General features: G+C 39.1%; 1 pseudogene; it reads left to right on the top strand.

The window, feature by feature from the left end:
• The window catches only part of LOC123389020, a 51,761-nt pseudogene that overhangs the window by 21,833 nt on the left and 9,490 nt on the right, over window positions 1-20,438 (top strand).

Raw genomic sequence — 20,438 nt, 5'->3', positions numbered from 1 at the left:
AATAAAATCTTTTTAAAAAAATAGTAAACTGTACATACCAACCTTCCCATTATAAAATATAAGTTTAATCTATTTTTTTAAAGATTATATTCCTATTTGTCACCAATGAGTAACTGGAATTTCAAATTAATAAAAATACCAATGACCATATCACACAAGAAATGAAATACTTAGGAATAAATCTAACAAAACAGTAATTGGTTCTGTATATTGAAAATTATAAATCATCATTAAAAATCAACAAAGATCGGGACGCCTGGGTGGCTCAGTTGGTTAAGCAGCTGCCTTCGGCTCAGGTCATGATCCCAGCGTCCTGGGATCGAGTCCCACATCGGGCTTCTTGCTCCGCAGGGAGCCTGCTTCTCCCTCTGACTCTGCCTGCCACTCTGCCTGTGCTCACTCTTGCTCTCTCTCTGACAAATAAATAAATAAAATCTTTAAAAAAAAAAAATCAACAAAGATCTAAATAAATGGACAGATATATCACAGGAAAGGACTAGAAGACTCAATTTTTAGAAAAGATTTATTTTTTTATTTTGGAGAGAGCGTGCACAAGCTGGAGGGGGAAAGGGAGAGGGAGAGAGAATCCCAAGCAGACTGCACTCCCACCATGGAGCCCAATGCAGGGCCTGATCTCGCAACCCCAAGGTCATTACGTGAGCCAAAATCAAGAGACACTCAACTGACTGTGCCACCCAGGTGCCCCTAGAAGATTCAATATTGTTAAGATACCAATTCTCTCCAATTTGATCTGTAGGTACAGTGCAATCCTAGTAGACAACCTAGCAAGCTATGTGATAGATACTAACATGCTTCTTCTAAAAGTTGTATGGAAAAGCAAAGGAACTAGAATTGCCAAAACAATTCTGAAAAGGTGAGCAAAGTTGGAGGAGACAAAATCATAATGAAACAAGTCAGTGTGGTGTTGGCAAAAAGAATATATTTATTATGATAAACTGATAGATGCTGGAGACATGAAGTCCAGTTTCCTCACCTTCCCAGACATAAGAGGAAAGCCAAGAGAAACTCTTCATTGCCCTACCAGTCTCTGTGGCCACATGAGCGAGCCCTGGAGAGACCAGCAGAGCAATCCAGTAGAGACCAGGCAAAATTGCCCACCCACAGAATTTTGAACTAATAAATGATTGTGTTTTAATTTTGGAAGGTGGTATCTGTACATAGAATAAATAACTGATATGCCACAGTAACTCCAATGCCAACTGGCAGTAGCACAATTATGCTGGAGGGAAAGCCAAAACGAAAAGAAATGGTGGCAATCTTAGCAAACTGCTTAAATATTTTACTTTTGCTGTTATGATGAGCATTGGATGTTGTATGTAAATGATGAATCACTGAATTGTACTCCAGAAACCAATACTGCTGTATGTTAACTAAATAAAATTTAAATTAAAAAAAATTTTTAATAAATAAATAAATATTTTACTTTTGCAAATTTTATCAAAGTATACAATCATGTGATCATGTGAACACATTGTCCAGAACCTTGGAAGGGGCATGGGTAAGTGAAAACCCTTGGAAGTGACATGGGTAAGTGGAAACATAAGCATCATTCAAGGTAAATCCATCTCTGGTAAGCATGATGCTTAATTTTGAAATACTAACATCCTCTTTAGTGCCATAGAGAATAAAGGAATGCCTGGTATAACCTCACTATATAGCATTGTTCTAGATGTCTTGCTCATAGAATAACAGTATTTAATGTTTATTATGTGTCATACACTAAACTAACCATTTAATTAAGATTATTTAATTCAGCCATCACAATAACCTCATAAGGTAGGGACTATAACAACACTCTTCAGATACAGAAACCGAAGCTCACAGTGGTTGTTAACTGCCCAGAGTTACATGGTGATTAAATGTCAGGTTTGTATAAAGTCTGCGCTCTCAGTACCTAAGCTCTGTAATACAAGAAAGATTTAAAAAATAAAATTAAATGGAAGGAGAATATTTTATTTTTAGTTTTTATATATTTTTCCTATGACTGGCAGGGGATTTTCTAATATGTTTTCTAGATATGAAGAAAAATCATTTATGCTTATATTCGTTTTAGAGATAACCAACTTACTGATCTCTCCCATAATCTTAAATTGATGCTCTAGGGTTATACCAGTAGATAAACATATCATCTGGAAACAGAGATCAGTGCATGCATTCAATTCTATAAAAACAAATGGAAAATATATTAGAAATATTATAACTAATAGAGTTCATCGAAGTGAATACACGATACAAATTTTTTAACATAGTTTTCCTTAAAGTCAATAAAAAACAGTGAGAAAACATAACAGGGACATGTAACACTTAGAATAGAAATTAAATATATTGTACCTAGGAATAATAGTGAAACATGCAAATTCTGCTTGAAAATCTTTCAAATATTTAACCAGCCACATTTTTTAAAAGTATGAATAAATAGGGGCACCTGGGTGGCTCAGTGGATTAAAGCCACTGCCTTCGGTTCAGGCCATGATCTCAGGGTCCTCAGTGGGGAGCCTGCTTCCCTTCCTCTCTCTCTGCCTGCCTCTCTGCCTACTTGTGATCTCTGTCTGTCAAAAAAATAAATAAAATCTTAAAAAAAAAACTAAGAATAAACTTACATAATAATTTCTTATATGTGAAGTCTGAATACTACAGAGTTGCCAGTTTTTTCCAAATGTTTGTATTTGACTCTAACACAATAAAAGCCTCAAAGTTGTTCCTTTATCAGTTTTTCTATTTGAAATTTTTAGAGGTGATACATTCACAGGGTTCAACAAATCGAAGATACCACATGATGGATCAAAAAAACTATATATAAAAGCTAAAACCGTAAATAAAACTCTTAAAAGAAATCATGGGGAAAAACTTTCATTATACTGAATTTGGTAATAATTTCTCGAATATGACAGCAAAAGCACAGGCAACATAAGTAAAAATAAATTGGACTACTTCAAAATTAAAAACTGTGCACCAAAACACAATACAGTAAAAAGGCAACCTATGATATGGGAGCAATATTTGCAAATCATGTATCTGATGAGGGATTAAGCTTCAGAACCCATAAAGAGCTCCTACAACTCAATCACAACAACAAAAAGCCTGACTGAAAAATGGCAAAGGACTTGAATAAACATTTCTCCAAATAAGATATGTAAATGGCTAACATGCACATGAAAAGATGTCCAATATTACTAATCACTGGATAAATGCAAACAAAAACCCCAAGTAGATCCATCTCGCACTCATTATGGTGGCTACTGTCAAAAAAAAGAAGACAGCAAGTGCTGATAAGGGCATGGAGATATTACAAACCCTGTGTACAGTCGGTACATAAAATGGCACAACCATTACGGAAAATAGTATGGTGTTTCATCAAAAAATTCAAAGTAGAATTACCATATGATTCAGCTATTTCATTTCTGCACATTTGCCCCAAAGCACTGAAAATAACGTCTTGAGGGGCGCCTGGGTGGCTCAGTGGGTTGAGCCTCTGCCTTTGGCTCAGGTCATGATCTCAGGGTCCTGGGATAGAGCCCCGCATCCGGCTCTCTGCTCAGAGAGGAGCCTGCTTCCCTCTCTTTCTCTGCCTGCCTCTCTGCCCACTTGTGATCTCTCTCTGTCAAATAAATAAATAAAATCTTTAAAAAAAAAAGAAAAAGGAAAATAACATCTTGAAAAGATATTCATATTACACACATGTTCAAAGCAGCATTATTCACAATAGTCAAGAAGTAGACACAACCCAAGAGTCCACTGATGGATAGACAAAATGTAGTACATGCATACAATAGAATATTATTCAGCTTTTAAAAAGAAAAGTATGATATATTCTTCAACTTAAATGAACCTGGAGGACATTGTTCTAAATGCAAAAGTCAGTTATGAAAGACAGTGCATGATTCCTCTTACATAAGGTATGCAGAGTACTCAAATTCACAGAAACAGAACGTGGAGTAGTGGTTGCAGGGTCTGGGAGGAGTGGAAAATGAGTTTAAGATTATGATTTCATTTATGAAAGCATCTTTGAAATGACAGAACTATAGAGGTGGTGTACAGATTGGCAGTTGTCAAATGCTGGGTGAAGGAGGGAGATACTGGTGGCTATAAAAGTTTAACATAAGCCATTTCTTGGATGAAACTATTTTGCATCTTCACTGTAGGTGATGATTACACAAATCTACACAAGTAATAAAACTGCACAGAACTAATTACACATATACACAGAAACACAAACATGAGAGTGTATAAACCTGGTGAAACCTGAATAAGGTCAATAGATTATATTAGTACCAATTTATTGATTATGATATCATACTACAGATAATATGTATGATTCCTGGACCAGCGGCATTACCTGGATCTTGTTAAAAATAAAACTTGGGGGGCACCTGGATGGCTCAGTGGGTTAAGCATCTGCCTTCTGCCCAGGTCATGATTGCAGGGTCTGGGATTGAGCCCTGCATCGGACCCCTTGCTAGGCAAGGAGCCTACTCCTCCCTCAGTCTGCTACTGCCCCTGCTTGGCTTCTTTCTCTTTCCCTCTTTCTCTCAAGCTGACGAATAATTAAATCTCTTTTTAAAAAGGAAAAGGGGCACCTGGGTGGCTCAGTGGGTTAAAGCCTCTGCCTTTGGCTCAGGTCATGATCTCAGGGTCCTGGGATTGAGCCCCGCATTGGGCTCTCTGCTTAGCAGAGAGCCTGCTTCCTCCTCTCTCTCTGCCTGCTTCTCTGCCTACTTGTGATCTCTGCCTGTCAAATAAATAAAATCTTTAAAAAATAAGAAATAGGGCGCCTGGGTGGCTCAGTGGGTTAAGCTGCTGCCTTCAGCTCAGGTCATGATCTCAGAGTCCTGGGATCGAGTCCCGCATCGGGCTCTCTGCTGAGCAGAGAGCCTGCTTCCCTCTCTCTCTCTCTGCCTGCCTCTCCATCTACTTGTGATTTCTCTCTGTCAAATAAATAAATAAAAAATCTAAAAAAAAAAAAAAATAAAAAAAATAAAAAAAATAAAAAATAAGAAATAAAATAAAAAAGGAAAAGAAATAAAAACGTGGGCTGGACTCTGGACCTACTGAATTAAACCCCATACAGACCAGACAGAATTACCACTCAGAGATCAAGGTTTCCAAGATGGAAGCAGTAATTGATTCAGGGCTGTTAAACTTGGGGGAGAGATGGGGCACCTGGGTGGTTCAGTGTCCAACTCTTGATTTCAGCTCAGGTCATGATCTCAGTTTTGTGGGATCAAGCTTCACATCAGGGTCCATTGCTGGTTAAGATTCTCTCTCTCTCCCTCTGCCCTCCCCCCAAAAAAAACCTTGGGGAAGAGATGACTGTGACTCATGAAAAAGAATAACAGTGCTATGAGACTATATAGGAAATCCTACGTAGGAACCTGCAAAAGTACTAAAGGTTTTTGGAGACAGTGGAACTGCAGATCAGCTTGAAGAAGTATGACACTCACAAGGACAAACATTTCTTGGGCACCATCAGGCTTAAGTTCACTCCCCTCCCTAAGTTCTCCACGTGTGTCTTAGGAAACCAGAAGCCCTGTGAGGACACCAAGGCTGTATCCACAAGAATATCCCCCACATGGACATTGAGGTGCTGAAAGAACTCAATAAGAATAGAAGTTGGTCAAGAAGTATGATGCATTTTTGGTCTTAGAATTTTTTTTAATATTTTATTTATTTATTTGACACAGAGAGAGAGATCACAAGTAGGCAGAGAGGCAGGCACAGAGAGAGGAGGAAGCAGGCTCCCTGCTGAGCAGAGAGCCCGATGTGGGGCTCGATCCCAGGACCCTGAGATCATGACCCGAGCCGAAGACAGAGGCTTAACCCACTGAGCCACCCAGGCGCCCTGGTCTTAGAATTGTTGATCAAACAAATCCCACAAACCCCAGGCCCAGGCCTGAAGAAGGCTAGCAAGCTCTCTTCCTTGCTGACCCATAATGAAAACATGATGGCCAAAGTCAATAAAGTGAATACCATGATCAAGTTCCAGATGAAGAAGGTGCTGTGTCTGGCAATGGTCCCTCAGCCACATGAAGATAGACGATGAACTTGTATACAACGTCCACTGAGCTCTCTATTTCCTTGTCACTATTGAAGAAGAACTGGCAGAACCTCTGTGCATTACACATCAAGAAAGAGCACCCTGGGCAAGCCCCAGCACCCATACATACTGAGGCACAGCTTACAAAACCAAAAAAAAAAAAAAGACAAATAATGTGTAGAAAAATTATACAGCAGTAAGGATGGACTCCATTTGTTGGCTCACTCAACACTATCTCCATTCTGAACTACTCAGGAATGTCCCTTTGACACTGGCCAGTAAGATATAAATGGGAATCTGCTGTAGTATTCCTAGGAAAGCCTTTTTTCTTTTTTTTAATTTAAAGATTTTATTTTTAAGTAATGTCTACACCCAATATGGGCTCAAACTAACCACTCTGAGATCATGAGATGCGTGGTCTACCAACTGAGCCAGCCAGATGCCCCTGTAAAACATGTTTTCTTTTCCATTCTTTCTTTCTTTTCTTTTTTTTTTTTTTTTTTTTGAGAGAAAGTGAGTGAACATACGGGTGGGGAGGGCAGAGAAGAGAAAGAGAAATTGAGAGAATGCCAAGCAGTTTCAACCCCTAGCACAGAGCCCAGGAATCCATCCCACAACCTGGAGATGACGATCTGAGCCAAAATCCAGAGTCAGATACTTAACCAACTGAGCCACCCAGGCACCCCACATGTTTTCTTCTTTTCTCTCTCTCTTTTTTAAAAGATTTTATTTATTTGCTTATTTGAGAGAAAGAGAGTGCACACACGAGTGCAAGACTAGGGGAGGAGCAGAGGGAGAGGGATAAGCAGACTCCATACTGCGGTATAAAACCCTTACTTAGATCAGGACCTGAGCCAAAATCAAGAGTCAGATGCCAGGCACCTGGGTGGCTCAGTGGGTTAAGCTGCTGCCTTCGGCTCAGGTCATGATCTCGGGGTCCTGGGATCGAGTCCTGAGTCGGGCTCTCTGCTTGGCAGGGAGCCTACTTCCTCCTCTCTCTCTGCCTGCCTTTATGCCTACTTGTGATCTCTCTCTGTCAAATAAATAAAATCTTTAAAAAAAAAAAAAAAAGAGTCAGATGCCTAAGGGACTGAGCCCATCACCCCACCCCCATGTTTTCTTGATCCAGATGTTGCCCCTTCCTTTTTTAGATCCACATCTAGGGAAAGCTATCCTAAGGGAACAATCAGATAAATGTATACACATTTAGTTCATGATGCTCACCATTGTGTATTTATTGGAAATAATGTTCAGTGATAAGAGAATAAATAAAAAGTAATAGGAATTCCTGTTTTCTTTTTTTTTTTTAAAGATTTTATTTATTTATTTGTCAGACAGAGATCACAAGTAGGCAGAGAGGCAGGCAGAGAGAGAGAGAGAGGGAAGCAGGCTCCCTGCTGAGCAGAGCCCGATGAGGGACTCGATCCCAGGACCCTGAGATCATGACCTGAGCCGAAGGCAGCGACTTAAACCACTGAGCCACCCAGGCGCCCCAGGAATTCCTGTTTTCATAGGATGGAATTTTTGTGGCCATTATGGGTAATGACTATTAAGAATTCTAATGACATGGAAATACTTAAAATAGTAGGCGAAAAATCAAAGGGAGAAGCTATATACATTTTTCATAAACAATTTTATACATGCATATTCACATATATACACCCTCAAAAATTTAACTTTAAAATAAGTATATATTATGACTCTTTTGAGGTAGCAATAATGATTACTCCTTAAGCATTATTTATATGACTAGGAGGCTCAGTTCTTCTCTCTTACATAAAGCACACTGATGATTTCTGATACATAGCCAGGACTGAGAATCTCCAATACGTAGGGGTGTGTGTGTGTGTGTGTGTGTGTGTGTGTGTAAGATTTTTTTTTTAAATATAAGAACACTCCAAATGTTAAGACAGCTATAACTGGGTATAAATGCCCCATTATAAGGCATTTTATATTTTTATGTACTTTTATAATTTTCTACCCTGTAATCATTATTATTTTTAATATAAATTTTTTTATTTTTAAATGTTTTTAGTACAAAAAATGTTCTTAAATGCTTAAAAGGGAAGAAAATAATCCAAGTCCAAGCTAGACCTACACAGAGCTGGAGAAGCAGCTCAAACAACAAAACAAACTACCTGAGGGATCTTGAACACCTACCTTCAAACGGTGACACTGCCTGTTTACCAAGTTCCACTTACAGATGAACATCTGCATGCCTGTTTGCTTTCTCCTCCATTGATCCCAACAGTGATATTAGGTTAATTTCCTGAGCCTTTCCAAAGACTACAAGGTTATGTGTACACACACATATTAAGTTTCTTCTATTCACACGTAATTTTTTCCCATTATGAAATAAATTCTTTCACTGTCCCATGTTTTTGCCGTTGGGAGCCTCTATTTTAAGATTCACAGAAAGCAGAAAACAAAAAATACATTGGGAAAGAGGAGTTAGCTTTTCAAGGAGTGGTAAAATGATCTATGTTCTTTCCATGCACCACCTCTCAGCTCCATTTCCATTTAGAAGATAAAATATAGCAGGAGAAACCGGACCCTTGACATTTTGCCAGCTGTTTTTCAAACAGTTTGTGATTCTCAACTTCAAATTAAATGTTTTTATTTTAGAATAAGAATTTAAAACCATTCAAATGCCTCATTAGCTTCCACTGCAGAGTTGGTGATAATGATTAATCATGGTATCAACAGCTGTCACTCCCAAGGCAAAACTCCATCCATACCAAATTCATTTAATGACCACAGGAGTATGCCCTTTGTTTTCCTTAACTACCCTACCTGAGAGTCTCACCATTTATTCCAAAGACTCAAATCCCAGAGGAGTGAAGTTCATGTTGTACTTTTTGCCATTGACAGAATCAGAATATATATTGGATAGAATACATAATTTCTAAAATGAGCTTTGTGGATGAATTTATTAAAACACTGAGTTATGAGATGACTTGTGGGAAATCAAGGTAAGTCCATCATTACTGAACACAGAGCACAAACCAGAATTTCAAAAGGGAGGAAGAGATGATAAGAAACTACTATGCATGCCGAACAGACTTTGGATTCTATGCTGATTTATATAGCTCTCTAGAGCCACATAATTCAACTGGCTGTTTACTGGACTCTTCTGTTCTCTCTGGAAAGATGACTCTGAGTCTGGAATGCCTATATGGCCAAAACTATCTAGCTTCTGAGGAAGGGTAAATTCAATTTGTTTAACAGACATATTACTTCAAGAAATAAGTACAATTTTCCAAACTTTCAAGTCAGATACATAATCGATGTCACGTGAAGTCCAAACAGTTGCTGCTGTTTCCACAGCACAAGTCATGGAGACCACCAAGACTGTCTGAAGGCCATTTTTCAGAACTATCTCAGAAGACCAGCTACCCAACACTTGGCTGAGGTTTCTGATCTGACAAGTCTTAACATTTACCAAGGGGTTTTGGAGTCCATCACCAGACAATCTTTCAGTGAGCTAAACTCAGTATGTGACCCACCCCTGATACGCTGTTCTCTGCCTAGGAAGCGTCTCTGGTAATCTCTGCATTCTCTACTGCTCAGAGCTTCCTCCTTGCTGATCCCATGCCCACTGCCATCCTTTCTCCCAAACCTTTCACCTGTGCCCGCAGAAACCTCCATGCCATGGAAATTTTTTTTTTTTTACATTATCAGCAGTTAATATTCCTCATGGACATTTCTTTTCTTAAACCCTTCATCCTTCTCTCGAATGCTTCACAAATCAGTGTTTCTCATACTGCAGTAACCCCCAAATTATGTGTCAAATCAGTGTTCTCCTTACTCTTCAATGCTATTTGAAGATATTCTTTCCTTTTTTTTCTTTAAGATTATTTATTTATTTATTTATTTATTTATTTGGCAGAGAGAGAGAGATCACAAGTAGGCAGAGAGGCAGGCACAGAGAGAGGGGGAAGTAGGCTCCCCACTGAGCAGAGAGCCTGACACAGGGCTCAACCCCAGTACCCTAAGATCATGACCCAAGCCAAAGGCAGAGGCTTAACCCACTGAGCCACCCAGGAGCCCCGAAGACATTCTTTCTTCTCCTTAAGGTAACACACCCTACTTTTCCTGTAAATGATCAAGAAATACTGGTATGAGTTCATGATAAAAGGTATACTACAAAGTTCAGGAGAAGGGTGTAGCCTTCTTTTGAACATATTTGCCATTTTTTATCACTCTATTAAGTTGTAAATTATATATTGTTTCTATATTTTTCTAAAGATTTTTATTTATTCATTTGAGAGAGAGAGAGTGAGAGAGTGAGGGCAAGAGAGAGGGCAAGAACACGAGCAGGGTGAGAAGCAGACTCTCTTTCTGTATTTTTTAATAGTTACACTAGACATTACAAAATGCATCCAATGCATCCTTCATTCACCAAAGTCCGAAAATCAATAACTTTAACTCCCAGGACAATGCAAAGTCCTGAGAATCCTTTACTACACACACCCTTATTCCAATTTACCTGTTCAATGTTGTCATGTATTTTATTTCTCTAGCTATCTAAATCCTGAACACCACAAAAGTTTTATTGTCATTTTATACAGCGTTCATTTAAACAGACCACTTTTGTTGCTCTTCATTTCCTTCTATACCTCTGACATACATCCAGGGTCTTTTTCCTTCAATCTCAGGAATATGTATGAGAATTCCCTTTTGTGTGATTAGTCGGTTTCTGTTTATCTAAACATTTCTATGTATATTTTTTCTTATAGCCAAAGGATTCTTTCACTTTGTAGAGACTTCTAGGTTGGCTGTCATATTTTTCATCACCTTGTGGATATCAATCATCTGTTTTCTGCTTCCCATTGCTCCTTTTGAGATCTGTAAACCTAACTCCTTAAGGTAATCTGATTCTTTTCTCTAGCTGCTTTAGAAGATTTTCTATTTGATTTCTTTTATACAAATACTTAAAAAGATAATACCTGAGATTTTCTGTAACTATAAAAAACATCAATATACAGAAATCCAGTGAATCCCATGCTGGATAACAAAAAAAGAAATATACATGTAGACATTTTATAAAGAAATTGCAAAATGCCACTTTTAAATTTTATTTATTTGAGAGAAAGAGAGAGAGCACAGTAGGGAGAGGCAGAGGGAGAGAGAGTGAGAGCCTTAAGCAGACTCCATGCTGAGGGCGGAGCCTGACAAGGCTTGATCTTAGACCCTGAGATCACGACCGGAGCCAAAACCAAGGGTAGGACTCTTTAATTGACTGTGCCATCCAGGCATTTTCTCCATTTTACACTTATGATAGAACTCCCAGTCAGAGCTCTAAACTTAGCTTTTGATATATAAAGGATGTGTTTCTTTAGAAATCTCTTCACACTTGGGGCGCCTGAGTGGCTCAGTGGTTAAGCCGCTGCCTTCAGCTCAGGTCATGATCTCAGGGTCCTGGGATCGAGCCCCGCATCGGGCTCTCTACTCAGCAGGGAGCCTGCTTCCTCCTCTCTCTCTGCCTGCCTCTCTGCCTACTTGTGATTTCTCTCTGTCAAATAAATAAATAAAATCTTTAAAAAAAAAAGAAATCTCTTCACACAGTTAATAAATTCTGGCCATCATACTAGTATTTAACCAAAGACTCCCAAAAAAGTCAGTTGTGAAACTTCAAGCTCCTTGACTCCTTTGTTCTAGATAGACTCTGACTTAAGCCTGAACGGAAAACTTTTGGGCAACAAGATTTACAAACAGATGAGAATACATCCCAAAATACTTCAAATGTAGAGAGCCCAAAAATTTAATAACTGCCAATGAGATGTGAAAAACAAATAGGTTTATTTTATCATTTATTTTATCTAAGCCCATGTCGCTCATGGGTACCCATCCAAGTGAGCAGTACGAGAAGAGGATAAAGCAGCCAGTTTAAAGTAGTCTATTCTCTTCTGATTTAAAATATTCTCTGCTGAGGCACCTGGATGGTATAGTCAGTTAAGCACCCAACTCTTGATTTTGGCTCAGGTCTGATCTCAGGGTCATGGGATCAAGCCCCGCACTGGGCTCTGCACTCAGCACAGAGGTGCTTGAGTTTCTCTCTCCCTCTCCCTCCAACCCTACTGTCATGTGCACTCCCTCTCTTAAATAATTAAAAAATAAATAAAATAAAATATTCTCTTTCCATTTAAAATATCTCCTTTCCCTTTATCCTGTTCCTCCTCCCAAAACGGAAGCTCAGGATTTGGTGGAAAGCATAGATGTCCTCAATCAGCGTAGGTCAGGGCAAGGAATGGGCTCCAGAGGTTGCCGCATTGAAATAAGACAACCACTCCAGAGTGAAATCTACAAAATGAATACACCAAATAGCCAGAGAGAATGCTAAGATCCCAAAGGATCCAGAAGTTTCTATGTGCCCTCTGGAAAGATGCAGAATGTAGTTGATTAGTGAATTTGCCAAGGGACTGCTACAGGAGAGGCAGAGCAAAAACTGTAGTTGAGAACCTCTGGGCAGATGGCCCCAAGAGTAGTCACATGGAAGTCTTATGAGCCAGATCTCAGATGGTCAGAAGCACTAGCAAAGGTTGAGGAAAGGCTACTCGCATGGAAGCCAACCAAAGTGCCTCCCAATAATCCCCAGATCGAGAGAGCAGACCAGGAGTTTCATCAAAAGCAGAGCCCAGCCACAGAGGCCACTGAAGAGCCAGTGCAAAGCTATTCCCTACCCCATCACCAAACAGTTTTCCAGTCAACCACATCCAGACCCTATTTTGGGGAAGAACTGTGGTAAGGAAATCAAAGACTGAGCTTTTACCCCAAAGGAACAGTTTCAAAGAAAAGAGACTCTTATCCTGAAGAGAATGAGGTATTTCTAATTGTCAAGTACACATTTAATTTTCTATCATTCATTGGGGTGTGAGTTCATGAAAATATTCAGATCACTTATAGCAAATTTTTAAAAAATGAGTTTTATAAAACTTGAACAGTGGCATATAAATTTCAACACCATTCCATATTTTTCAAATGTATTAAGACTTGAAAAATATTTTATTTTTTTAACATTGTATTTAGTCAAATGAGAGAGAAAGAAAGAGGGCATGAGGGGGGCGAGGGGGAGGGAGAAGCAGACTCCCTGTTGAGCAGGACCCCAAGGTCATGACCTGAGCTAGTCAGATACTTAACTGAGCACACAAAAAAGTGTGCCCCACAAAATATTTTCTAGCAATTTCTTTCATTTTTCCCCCAAAGCTATTTCCCTTTTTTATCCAGTTTTGTGTATTTATAATTTTTTTAAATTAAGGAGGCTCCATGCCCAATGTGGGGCTTGAACTTACAACCCTAAGATCAAGAGTCAGATACTCTACTGAAAGAGCCAGCCAGGTGCCCCTGTATTTACATTTTCACTCTTTCTTGATAAAGTTCAACTGGTGGGTCTATTATGTAATCAGGGTTTTTTTTTTTTAATATTTATTTATTTATTTGATAGACAGAGATCACAAGTAGGCAGAGAGGCAGGCAGAGAGAGAGGGGGAAGCAGGCTCCCCGCTGAGCAGAGAGCCCGATGTGGGGCTCGATCCCAGGACCCTGAGATCATGACCTGAGCTGAAGGCAGAGGCTTAAACCACTGAGCCACCCAGGCACCCCAATCAGGTTTGTTTTTAAGGAACTAGTTCCTAAATCATATATTTATTCTGGCTTTTTCTTATTCATTAATTAGTACTTCTCTCTTCATTTTTTCTGTTTTCCTTAGGTTTATTTCATTGTTCTTTTCCCAAGATCTGAGTTCAATATTAATTTGTTTCTTGTTTGATAATGAAAGTACTTAAGTGTATGAATTTTCTTCAAAGTCCAACCTTTTTAAGATTTTATTTTTAAGTAATCTCTACACTCAACATGGGGTTCCAACTCACAACCCTGAGATCAAGAGTTGCATGCTTTGGGCGCCTGGGTGGCTCAGTGGGTTAAGCCACTGCCTTCGGCTCAGGTCATTATCTCAGGGCCCTGGGATTGAGTCCCGCATAGGGCTCTCTGCTCAGCAGGGAGCCTGCTTCCTCCTCTCTCTCTCTCTATGCCTACTTGTGATCTGTCTGTCAAATAAATAAATAAAAATCTTTAAAAAAAAAAAAAGAGTTACATGCTTTACCAACTAAGCCAGCCAGATCCTCCTTCTGAGTTCAACTTTTTAACATGAAGGGTATGAAGAAAAATTTCATTTCCAGTCACTTGAATCTTATTCACACCTACATTTATAAAGAACAATATCGAAAATTTTTTTGCATCATAATCAGAGAACATGGTTTGTATTACTTTGAATTAATTCAGGTTTATTTTTGACCTACTATATGGACAAAATCTATAAATATTTTAAAAGTGAGAAAAAAGTGCATCACCTGTTTGCTAGATATAGAGCTGAAGAAATGCATATCAATTAAATTAATCTTATTAATCCAACTTCTATTTCCCTGTAGCTTCACATATTTTTTGTCGACTTTATCATTCAAGGATCAAGAGAGATTATAACATTTTCCATTACTATAATATTTTCTATTATTTTCTTCACACTCCTGAAAAGAACATTTTGGCTTATATATTTTAGCTATATCTTCATGTTGTATTATATCCTTAAAGAACACAAGTGATATTTTCCTCTAAATTCAACTGTCTCTGGGGGCACCTGGCTGGCTCAGTCAGGAGAACATGGGAATCTATTTTTTTTCCATTTTAAAATTTTACATATATATTTGAGAGACACAGAGCAAGAAAGAGCATGAGTCGGGTTAGGGGCAGAGGGAGAAGCAGACTCGGGAGGCTGATGCAGGGCTCCATCCTGAGACTCCTCAGGACTCCAAGAACTCCAGGACCATGACCTGAGCCAAAGGCAAATGCTTAACTGACTCAGCCACCCAGGCACCCAGAGCATGGGACTCTTGATCTTAGAGTTATGAGATCAATCCCCCACATTGGACAAGACTACTTTAAAAAAAATTTTTTTTAATTTTTAAATAACTAAATTCAATCTTTTTTAAATTTAAAAAAAATTTTAAATAAATAAATTCAATCTTTCTGTCATTATAAGTTTGTTTTCTTTTTTTAAGATTTTATTTATTTATTTGACAGAGAGAGATCACAAGTAGATGGAGAGGCAGGCTGGGGGGTGGGGAGCAGGCTCCATGCTGAGCAGAGAGCCCAATGTGGGACTTGATCCCAGGACCCTGAGACCATGACCCAAGCTGAAGGCAATGGCTTTAACCCACTGAGCCACCCAGGCTCACTATAAGTTTTTATTACATTTTTCACATGCCCTTTTTTGCACTTCTTTGCGCATTTTTTTTAAGTAAGCTGTAGGCCCAAAGTGGGGCTTGAACTTAAAATCGCAAGATCAAGAATCACATGCTTACTAACTGAACTAGTCAGGTGCCCTGTTTGTTTAATGAATATTAAAAATATTCATTTTAATTTTTGAGTCATTTTTCAAAATTATGGCTTTCACAGACAGCATATATGTGTGTATACATCTTTTTACTTGATTTGAGCACCTTTGTCTTTACTAGATAACTTTGCCCCTTTTAAGTTATACATGTATGCCCCTTTTAAGTTATACATGTATGAATGTTTCAGTGTAGACAGTAGGTCCTAATTCTTCTTTTTTTTTTTTTTTTCCAAAGAAATCTCTACATCCAACATGGGCCTTGAACTCACAACCCCAAGATCAAGAACACACACTCTTCTGACTGAGGCAGCCAGGCACTCCAAGTAGGTCCTAATTCTGTACTATTCCACAACTTTAATTTTTCATACTTTTTTCATTATGCAGTTTCTATTTACCTTGTTTGTTCCCAATCCCATCCTTTGCTAAAGAAATTTGGAAGTTACAAATTGTTTTTTGTTTTCTTTTTTTCTTCAACCAATGACAATGTCTATGATTTTCAATAAATTCTTAAACATACATGTTTTTCAATCAATTAACTTCAGAACTAAACAGTACAGATTTGACACTTCTCAATTTTTGGTCATGCCCTATAATTTTTATATCATCCTATTATTGTCAAATTATTATTTTTGCATCATAGAGTTTTTGTTTCAGTGATCCTAACAAATGCAATCTGTTCTGTGCTTTAAAAAAGAAAAATGTCTGATTTACTGGACTTAATGTTGACAACTCACTATTTACAGCACATCTTCTCTAGTTATGCATGATTACTTGTTTGGTCTTATCCTGGATTACAAATTCAAGAAATGTTTTTCAAATATTGCATTTTAATGACTTTCTGTTATTACTGCACATTAAAGACTACTCAGCAAGATATACAATCCTAGGGTCGCATCTTTCAGTCAATTACTAATCAAATGAAATATTTTTGAGTACTTACATTGTGCCAGGTACTAGAAAAACAAAAATGATCCCTGCCCTTATAGGAATGACTTTGAAAAAGTAATTTCAAAGGAGTTAAATATACAAAAAATGGTATGCAGGAGCCTAAAGGAATATAAAATAGAGTAATTTAACCAAGTTTAGATTAAACCTAGATTGAAGGGAGAGGGAAATAAATATTCTTGAAGAGATGAGATTTAAGTTGAGACTGAAGGATAGTTAAGAGTCAGCAGGTAAAAGATGAGAGAGAGAGAAAAATGGTAGAAAAACCAGAAATGATCCAGGGTGCACAAAAGGCTTCCTGTGGGGAGAGAGAGTAGTCCTCCCAGATGAAGTGATAAGGAGTAAGTTTATCTGTGGAGAATTTTTTAAACTTTTAATTCATTCATTTATTTTTAAGCGGGGTGGAGAGGCAGAGGAAGACGGAGAGAGAGAATCATAAGCAGGCTCCACAGCCAGCGCAGACCTGACACAGGGCTCAATCTTACCATCCTGAGATCATGACCTGAGCCGGAATCAAGAGTCAGAGGCTTGGGGCGCCTGGGTGGCTCAGTGGGTTGGGCCGCTGCCTTCGGCTCAGGTCGTGATCTCAGGGTCCTGGGATCGAGTCCCACGTCGGGCTCTCTGTTCAGCGGGGAGCCTGCTTCCCTCTCTCTCTCTGCCTGCCTCTCCGTCTACTTGTGATTTCTCTCTGTCAAATAAATAAAATCTTAAAAAAAAAAAAAAGAGTCAGAGGCTTAACCAATTGGGGCCACCCAGGTGCTCCTGTAGAGAATTTAAAACAAAAAATAAAACCTACGAAAAGCCTACGTTTTATCAGCAGTATGAGTCAGCAATTCTAAACAGTATCAGTGATAAAACATTTCCCAGATTCTCAGTTTCAGCTAGGACACGTAAAGAGTTTGGAAGTTGTCACTCTGTACTTAGTACAAGAAATAGTTGGGCAAACTGAAAATAAGTGACTTTTCTTGAACTCCTTAAAGAAAACTAAGGTTGCAGGACAAATCAGCACCCCAAATTCTGGAGAAACTGGCTCATTCAGGGACACGGCTGAAATCCGTCTAGGTGAAGCTGAATCTGTTGGAACCGTTAGCTGCTAGAAGCATTGACATGGTTACACAGACAAGCTGCCAGGCTGTATGCGGGCCAGCATGAGAGTGAGAAAATCCTGGGAGCTGCAGTCTTGAGGAGACTACCATGTTTTCACACATTTTTACCTCCAGTAGCACCACCAGTTTCTCAAAGTAAAGACCCAAGAAAGATCTTCTTGTGGTTGTGGAAAGGTGTGGGGGGAAGAAAGGAAGATTACTGTATAGTCCAGAGCTTTCTCCCTAATGCAGCAGGCTACTCGCCAAGAGAAAAGACCATGGAACCTGGTATCCCACCTACAACAAAGGCAGTTGTGTGACTCCAGCCCCACCCACCCTTCCTACCTCTTCCAAAAGAGGAAAAGAGCTAAGAAAAACTCGGGAAGGTCATAACCTAGAGATGCACTAAAAGCCCCCTGAAAGGCTGAGGTTTAATCCCAAGATGACAAGATGTTCTCCTTGGCGGCATATCACACACACCCACAGGCCTCCCGTGTAATGACGGTGCATGACAGCTGGAAGAGCAGCAAGGTGCAGACTCTCTCCCATGAGGAAGTCTCCGGGAAGCCCGAACAGAACAGGGGAGGCTCCAAACAAGGCACTAAAAGAGCTATGTCAGGGCTGACACCACATCCCGTTTCCAGATGCTGTTATCCTAAGAATGGGAGCTAGGCAAGCCTGTCCTTTCTCACCACTCTTATTTAACATTCGTCTCCATCAGTTCAGGCTGTTGTAACAAATGACCATAGGCTGGGTGGTTTATAGAAGAAACATTTATCTTTCATAGTTCGGAAGGCTGGGAAGTCTGAGAACAGGCTATCAGCATGGTAAGATTCTTGGTAAGGACTCTCTTCCTGGTTATATCCTTACATAGCCTTTCCTTGGTGCATACAAGCAGAGAAAGAGATGCTGTGCCTTTTATTCTTTTATAAGGACATTAATCTTATCATAAGGGCCCCACCTTCATAACCGAATGTGCTTATTACTTCCCAAAGACCTCACCTCCAAATATAATCTCACTGGGGATTAGTGTTTCAACATATGAATCTGGGGAAGACACAAATATTCAAGTCATAGCAATATTATATTGGAAGTCCTGGATACTACAATAAAACAAGAAATGGAAATAAAATGCATTTAGACTGGCAAGGAAGAAATAAAATGATTTTTGTTTGCAAATGACATGATTGCCTATATAGAAAATCCAAAAAAAAACCCCAAATTTCTGGAACTGCAGGCATACCTCAGAGATGTTTCAGGTTCAATCCCAAACCATTGCAGTAAGGTAAATATAACAATAAAACAAGTCAAATGATTTTTGTTGTTGTTGTTTCCCAGAGCATATGAAGTGATGTTTGCACCTAACTATAGTTAAGTATGCAATAGCATTATGTCTAAAAGAACAATGTACATGCATTAATTAAAACATACTCTACTGCTGGGGTTCCTGGGTGGTTCAGTCAGTTGACTGTCCAACTCTTTTTTTTTTTAATTTTATTAATTTATCTGTCACAGACAGAGATAAAGAGAGAGAGCACAAAGCAGGGGAGCATCAGGCAAAGGGAGGAGCAGACTCCCTGCTAAGCAAGGAGCCTGATGTGAGATTCGATCCCAGGACCCTGGGATCATGACCTGAGCCAAACGCAGACACTCAACTGACTGAGCCACCCAGAATCTCAAGTGCCTGACTCTTGATTTTGGCTCAAGTCGTGATCTCAGGGTGGTAAGATCAGGCCCCACATTGGGCTCCACACTCAGTGCAGAGCCTGCTTGTCCTTCTCCCTTTCACTCTGACGTTTTATTTATTTAAATAAGTAAGACCTCAGGGCACCTGGGTGGCACAATCGGTTAAGTGTCTTTGGTTCAGGTCATGATCCCAGGGCTCTGGGACTGAGTCCCACATTGGGCTCCTTGCTCAGCAGGGAGCCTGCTTCTCCCTCTGCCTGCTGCTCCCCCTGCTTGTGCTCTCATTCTTGGACAAATTAATAAATAAAATCTTTAAAAAGAAAAAAAACTTAAAGACTCAATATTGTTAAGATATTAACTTTTAGAATATAATCTATAGATTCAATGCAATTCCAACCCAAATCTCTTCAAGCTATTTTGTAGATAGTGACAAAATGATCACTGAACACATCAAAAACTAATGATGTGCTGTATGTTGGCTAATGTAGTTTAAATTTAAAAAAATAAAGTTTACATAGAAAAACAAAAGATCTAGAATAGCCAAAATAATACTGAAAAACAAAGCTGGAGAACTCACAATACCTGATTTCAAGGCTTAAAGTAAAACTATAGTAATCAAGACGATATGGTATCTGTTAAAAAAAAAAAAAAAGACACATAGAGCAATAGAAAGGAACAGAGAGCCCAGAAACCAGAAATACACCGATACAATATTGTCAACTGATCTTGACAACAGAATGTTAAAGAAAAATTATTCATGACTCTTGTTAAAGACAGCAAGACGGTATCTGAGGGGGACTATTGCAACAGGATTTGCAGAGGGGAGAGAGCTCAGTCTGAATTCTGATTACAGTAAGAACACGCGGAGATTTATAGCCAAGGAGCAGGTGGGAGTCAGAGGACGGAAAATTACGAAAAGGAAACATCAAGGAAAAGGAGGATTCTTGCTACAGGCAGGTCATGGTGATAAGATACTAAGGTGGGAAATGAGGAATTTGATGAGCTATCAAGAGTGATTACTACTAAGAATGGGGATTCGCTCTAAGCTGATACGATTCTTGCTAAAACTGAACTGAGCAGGCCAAGGACAGGCCTAGTAGAATAAAGGGCCAAGAGGAGCCTGACTGAAGTTCGGTTAAGGAGAGAGGCTTTGTCAGAAGTAAAGACAACTGAGTGAAAAAAAAAAAAGAAGAAGAAGAAGAAGTCTTTCAACAAATTTTGCTGCAATAATTGAATGTCCAGGGGCACCTGGGTGGCTCAGTGGGTTAATTCCTCTGCC

Source organism: Mustela putorius, unplaced genomic scaffold (genome assembly GCF_011764305.1).
Source record: "Mustela putorius furo isolate JIRA1106 unplaced genomic scaffold, ASM1176430v1.1 tig00003942_pilon_pilon_pilon, whole genome shotgun sequence".
In the NCBI taxonomy this organism is placed as follows: Eukaryota; Metazoa; Chordata; class Mammalia; order Carnivora; family Mustelidae; genus Mustela; species Mustela putorius.
The sequence above is the reverse complement of the archived record's forward strand: the minus strand, read 5'-3'. Positions and strand labels throughout refer to the sequence as shown.